The 6009-nt window shown below is 44.3% G+C and overlaps 1 long non-coding RNA gene across 1 annotated transcript; it reads left to right on the top strand.

Annotated features, from left to right (window-relative positions):
- The first annotated feature begins 2685 nt into the window (after positions 1-2685).
- On the top strand, positions 2686-3290 carry LOC146768716 (uncharacterized). Its single transcript, XR_014955676.1, has 3 exons — positions 2686-2819; positions 2967-3032; positions 3153-3290. It is a non-coding gene; the product is annotated as an uncharacterized LOC146768716 (long non-coding RNA).
- Positions 3291-6009: the final 2719 nt, after the last annotated feature.

Below are 6009 nucleotides of genomic sequence, written 5' to 3'. Positions count from 1 at the left end.
ATGGCGATATCAGTCCACCAGTGACAGATATGGTAACAAAAAAACCTAACACTGCTGCAGAATGCAAGATATATAATTTAAAGTTAGCTCTGGGAAGTGGAGGGTGGGGCAAAATTCCAATGCCTCTTTGGCAGGCTAGATAATTGTTGATAAAATAGGAATGATTCAGGCAAATACAGTCTTTTTGACTTCTTTTCTAAGCAGTATTAAAAATGTCCTGATCTAGAAAATAGAAATATTGTTAATTTTCCACAACAAGTTGCTCCTTCTTGCCTGTCTGCAGTAATAATCCCTATATAAACCCCCAAACTTCAAATTTAGGAGTACTAGGACCTGTTGAGAAGATAAGAAGTGCTTTTTTTTCTTGCTAGAACCTCACTGATTTCACTGCACAGGCAAAAAATGCAATAAAAGGCAACAGCTGTGTAGTGATGCTATTTCTGCTGTACAGTGCCCAAATCCTTGTCTTGCACTAAGGCATTAGGAGATGAACAACAGTAAATTTCTGATTTTAAATATCTTTAGTTTTCTCTTCCTGCATTTCATAAAATGCTCATGCTTTGTGCTCTGCACAGCATAAACTGAAGTGTGAATGTGGAAAATTCCTGTGCTTTCCTGGGGTTTTCTTTTTTTAGTTTAAATAACTTTTTAATAACAATGATTCATTGTCAAATTGACCAGCCTTACGGTGAGGGCAGACAATGAGATGATGGATTTAGTCCACATGTAAGTCTTCCTTTGGTTTTTGTCTGAGGAGTGGAAAAAAAAAGACTAAAATTCTTTCCTTTTCTTCCTAGTAGCTGGGGTGGTTGGTTGGAGCAGAAGTAATAAATCAATTAGGAAACAGCATCCCTTTCAATTTGAAGCTGTGCACATCAGCTTTGTATCCAGGCTTTTATATATTGTACAACAATCTGTTGTGTCTGCAGCAAGTGGAAGCTCCAAAAATCAATGCGCTAAGACTCGAGGGAGAAGAGCCTGACGTTTGTATTAATCAAGGCTGGCTGAGTAGCTGGACGATGCTAACAAGCTCCCCTAAAGCTCTGCTCCGACTGGGCTGTGTTGAAACTGGGGGATGTTTTTTGAGTGACAGCCTCATCCTGCACTCGTGGATTTGTAGGGAAATGTCCCCCCAGCACCCGGAGGTGCTGTTACCCGCTCACCTCCCTTCAGCCGCATCCCCAGCCCCGTTATCAGCGCAGTGGTGCGTTTTGGAGCCAGACGGGCGATACGGGAGGTGCCTGTGCCGGCTGTGATAAGGCGGTGCCAGCACTGATTGCGGCTGTCACTGCGTGTGCTGAGAGCGAGCACTCCCAGCAGGAGCTGAGCTGTGCCTCCTGATGTGCTCAGTGCCGGTGCAGCCGCTGCGGATTCACAGCCCAGCCCCTGAGGAGTGTGCTAACTTCATATCCCTTCATTCAAGGCTATTTTTTACAATCCTTTGCCTCATTCTGTGACTGGGGTTGGGGTTTTTTTTTATTCCCTTGGGTCATCTTGATCTAATTATTCTCCAGGAAATGAGAGCCAGTAAAAGAAAGCCTTTTGCTATGAATACATGTGTATTTTAAAATGGAGATATTAAATATGTTCCCCAAGCAGAAATAAAAACCAGTCCAGCTTATGCAATCAATACCAGAATTGGAGTGGCCGTGTCCACCCTTAAATGTACTGATGGTGTTTAAATTATACTTGCCACAGGCACACTAGTATAAAAGGTACCTAATAACCAGGTCGGGAAGAAAAGGAAAGGCTACTAAAATAAGCTCATATATTCTGGTAACTATCCTCACCTGGGAAATTTTGTTGGTATTACCTGTCAGTATGGATTGCAATCTCAAATTCAACAGTTCTCCATACAAACTCCACAGTACAGTTTCAGTCACGCTACTCTTCTCACTAACTTCACATGGGGGCAGCAAGGCATTGCTTTAGCAGCAGGAAATACAGTTTTGCCTGAGAAGTGACTTCGCTTGTATAAATGGACAAGATGCAGGGATTTCAACTCCAAAGTGATTTGTTTCTAAGTTTAAAAAACTACAGGCAGTAAAACAAACTGTTTTCAAATTAACTGTTTTAATTCTGCACAATCAGAATGAACTCCTTTATTTTGTGTTACCAGGAAGAAGAATCTCTGCTGTTGAAGTGTACAAAAGCAATAAAATTCATCTCTTATAGTAAGCATGACCTGACTTTTACATGCCAAGTCATCTAAACAATAGTACCATGATGGTGAGTTCTAGCTGAAGACTTCAGGCTATGTTTAATTTACAATTCTGGTCTGCAATGTTGTGGACACAACAGAGCCAAAGTAGAACCAAAGCAATTCTAGAATCCAGATTGTCAAGATTCCTGATAAGGTTACAAAATTGTTTGACAATAATGATGTAACAGTAGGTGTGTGAGCTAAATGGAATGGGAAAGTATACATATGCCTGTTTGGCATCCAGGCCTGGGCAATGGAAAGCAGATAGTCTTACTTGTGCCCAAGTGACAAGACCATCAAGAATGAAACTGGAAATTCCACAGAGGAAAAGAAGACAGTATCTGTCTGCCATCTAAATTTTATCACCAATGGGTCATAAAGAAAAGAGACTAGGAATTGCTGCCAGTTTTGTGTTCTCTCTTAACATCAAGGGAATGTGACAAGCTACAACAGAATGGGTTGAAAATTCCATAGGGAAAACAAAATGTCCCTAACAGTGAGAGCCACTTACACACCCACAGAAGCTCACAACAGCTTGGAGAGTCGTGTTACAGGGTTTTCCTTTTCCTATCCCAAGGAGAGACTCCAACCAAAACCGACAGAGATACAGAATAAGGTGAGAGGTTTGTGTTCCTGTGTTATCTTGGAGAATTTGTAGAATAGACACCCAAAGGGGAGGATAGTGACTGTTGTTTCTTGCTTATTGTTACTGTTTCCACTTATTTGTCCTTTCTCCTCTTTCCTTCCTGTCCAATGTGTGCAGGCACAGTCAGCCCCAACAAATGATTCTGGTACCTCGCTGTGAATGGCTCAGCAGCTCAGAGTCAAGGTGGGGTGTCCTCATTTTTCCCCTCTCTTGAACTGGGAGCTGTTCAGAATGAGACATATGATTTTGTATTATCTCTCTTTTCATGCCTTTTCTGTTGTCTTTTTTTTTTTTTTTTTTAAGAAGGAGCTGGTGTATTTGTGAAGAATTTTAGCACATGAGGTGTGCCAGCCCTAGGAAAGCAAAGCACCGTGCTCTGAAAGCACAGAAATACTTTTGAAAAATTTCCATCTGGAGGGAGACTGTAATATGGAGAGAGACAGCAAAAACGCCCTTGTTACAATAAGGAGAATGCCTGTCAGTGCAGTGACTGAATGAATTTACAAGGTAAGCAGATACCAGTGTTAGAGAGCCACTTAAACATATGGTGGCCATTATCCCACAGCAGCTCTGCCTTCAAGGATCAGCATCCAGGCTGGACAGTGGTGCAGGCAGCTGTGCCACAGCTCTGTGCCCAGGCATGCAGGGGTGCAGGTACTGCTCTCACACAGCCAATGCCACAGCCCCTACACTGCTGCACAGGCAGATTGCAGATCAGAGCATTAAAAATTATGTGGAAAATGCACTTCACCTGTTTCACACAACTAGCAGAAGTCCTTTTAAGTCTTATTTTCACTGCTCTAAGAGAGACAATTTTTCAGGACTAGCAGAAAAGCAGGTGAAGTCTTCAAATTCCCAAAATAAAAGATTTTATTTGCTTTCCTGAGATCATGCATTTGGCTGGACAGTGGCAAAGAACATTTTTACTGACCCTCAGGCCTCAGAAAACTATACCTGGTAGTAGTATTACAAATTCAGAGACTTTAAAAAAAATAATAAAAGGAAGTTTAAGCAAATAATAGAGATTTGTAGACTATGTGATCATTACTGAATACATGTAGGCTTTAAAAATATTTTCCCCTCCACCAACTATGTGTTATTTTAATTATATCTAAAAGTTGCGCTATGCTTAGTTTGATGGGATGTGATGTGTTTAGTGTCCTACAAAATCTGGGATAGATTTATTTTACATTGAAATAGATTGAACTAATATAATGAGATTGTTTGACATGGGAAAGCGAGTGAAAAAGTCTCAGAGTAGGAAAGACTTGTTATATTTATGTGTTTCCACATATTTTGGTTATAGATTTTTTGTGTGCTTTTAAATTTTAATCATAGGGATATTACCTGATCAGCTTGTAAAGACAGTGAAAAAAAACACCCCAAACTCCACTAATTAGTCTATTGCTAAACAGGATCTAAAGCATTTTGCAAAGTGCCAAATGTTTTAAGTTTCACAAAAGGATAATGAGGTACACTATTATCTCTGCTATTATCCAGGCAAGTTGAGACAAATCCTGAGCTTGAATATATAAAGTACCTGTTACAGATAATCTCTGCAGGGGATCTGATGCTGATGTTTTGTTATGATCAAGACTCCTAGTTTGGAGTACAGATTAGATTAGATTAGATTAGATAGTCTGCTTGTAACCTCTCTTCTCATAGTCTGGTTTTGCTATTGAAAGAGAACCACCTTAGTGAGTATCAGTGAACCATCAACTCAAAGGATGGGACTGGGAAAGTATTTTGCTTGCCACGTATAAAAGACTCAAGAAGCTGCTTTTCTTATTATGAAAATGTGTGTCTAACCTAGATTTAAGGAAAATGATCTCGTAGGAAGAGCTCTGTGAATGCAGGCATTTAACAGCTGCTGTGCTGTCACTTGTGGCTGCCAGACATCCAAAGACAGGTCACTGGCAGGAGCTCATGGTTCTAATTCCTTCCCCAGGCAATCCCCTTCCCTCCCCGTGCCCCATCGCTGATGGGGGTGTCTTGAGCAATGGGTGCTGTGGGGGACATGGGCTGAGTGTACAAAATCTGTCACTGCCCAGGACTGTCTGTGCTGGGCTCCTCGTGCTGGAGCTGGCTGGCAGCTCCGGGGAGCTGCTACACAAGTTTTGGGATGGAGCATCTCAGACCCTATCAGTTGAATCACTGCAAGTTTCTTCTCGTTCACCCAGCTGCACTGATTGGGTGATGAATAACCTGTCGTGCTGCAGCCCCAGTTCCATCTTGGTAAGTGCAAACTTTTCCAAAAGTTAGCTGCTCTGGGTTACTAACCCTCTCTGAGGTAGGTAAGGCATGAGGTGTGGGAAAACCATCTCTACACCAGCCCAGCTCCGGCAATGGGCTGAGCTGCAGCCGCGGCCACGGCTGGAAAATAATTCACTGGGAGCAGCAGCGAAGGTAGGGGGGCAGAATGCATTTACCTGGTCCCTAATTTTACCAGAGTCTGGTGCTCCAGAGCAGCTCAGTGAAAGCCCGTAGCTGTCAGACTGGCTGAAATGAGAACAAAAGAGGGGATGAAGAGGGAGGGAGAAGGACAATAACTAAATTGAAGAAGAAAAGCTTGAAGGCGTGAGAGAAATACACAACACTTTGCAGTCACCTTCCTCCCAGTGATTTGCCTTTACAGCGGAATTTAGAACAAATGCCACTTATCAGAGCTCCCGTATTTGTGCCTTTTTCTTAAAAGAATTTTTTTTTTTTTTTTACTCGATGCAATGCATTGTAACTCAGAGTTGTGGTTGGTGTCCCGACCAACAAGCTGTCTCACAGGGAACGAGAAACCACAGACTGCCTTAACACTTCAGCAGCTGAAGGTGCATCCCTGTGCCCGGCCCCGGCTGCCACTGCCTTTAAGGAAGTCGTGAGGCAAAGGCAGGGCGCCCTTGCTCGGTGCCGGTGCCCGGCAGCACCGCGGCCGCTCCCCGCTGCCCCGCGGCCCGGCCCGCGCGCGGCCCCGCCCCGTCGGGCGGGGCGAGGCGGGCGCATGCGCGCCGGGCCGCCCCGCCGCCTATAAGTGCGGGCGCGGCGCGCCCCGCGCAGAGCGGGCGCGGCGCCGGACGGGGCGCACGGAGAGCGCGGCACGGGGCCGCTCCGCTCCGCGCCGTCCGAGGGAGGGTCGCGGGCTCCCGCCGTCCCTCGTCCATGGGCGCGG

The sequence above is a fragment of the Lonchura striata genome, chromosome 1 (genome assembly GCF_050655825.1).
Source record: "Lonchura striata isolate lonStrDom1 chromosome 1, ASM5065582v1, whole genome shotgun sequence".
Classification (NCBI taxonomy): Eukaryota; Metazoa; Chordata; class Aves; order Passeriformes; family Estrildidae; genus Lonchura; species Lonchura striata.
This window is presented reverse-complemented; position numbering and strand designations above follow the sequence as displayed.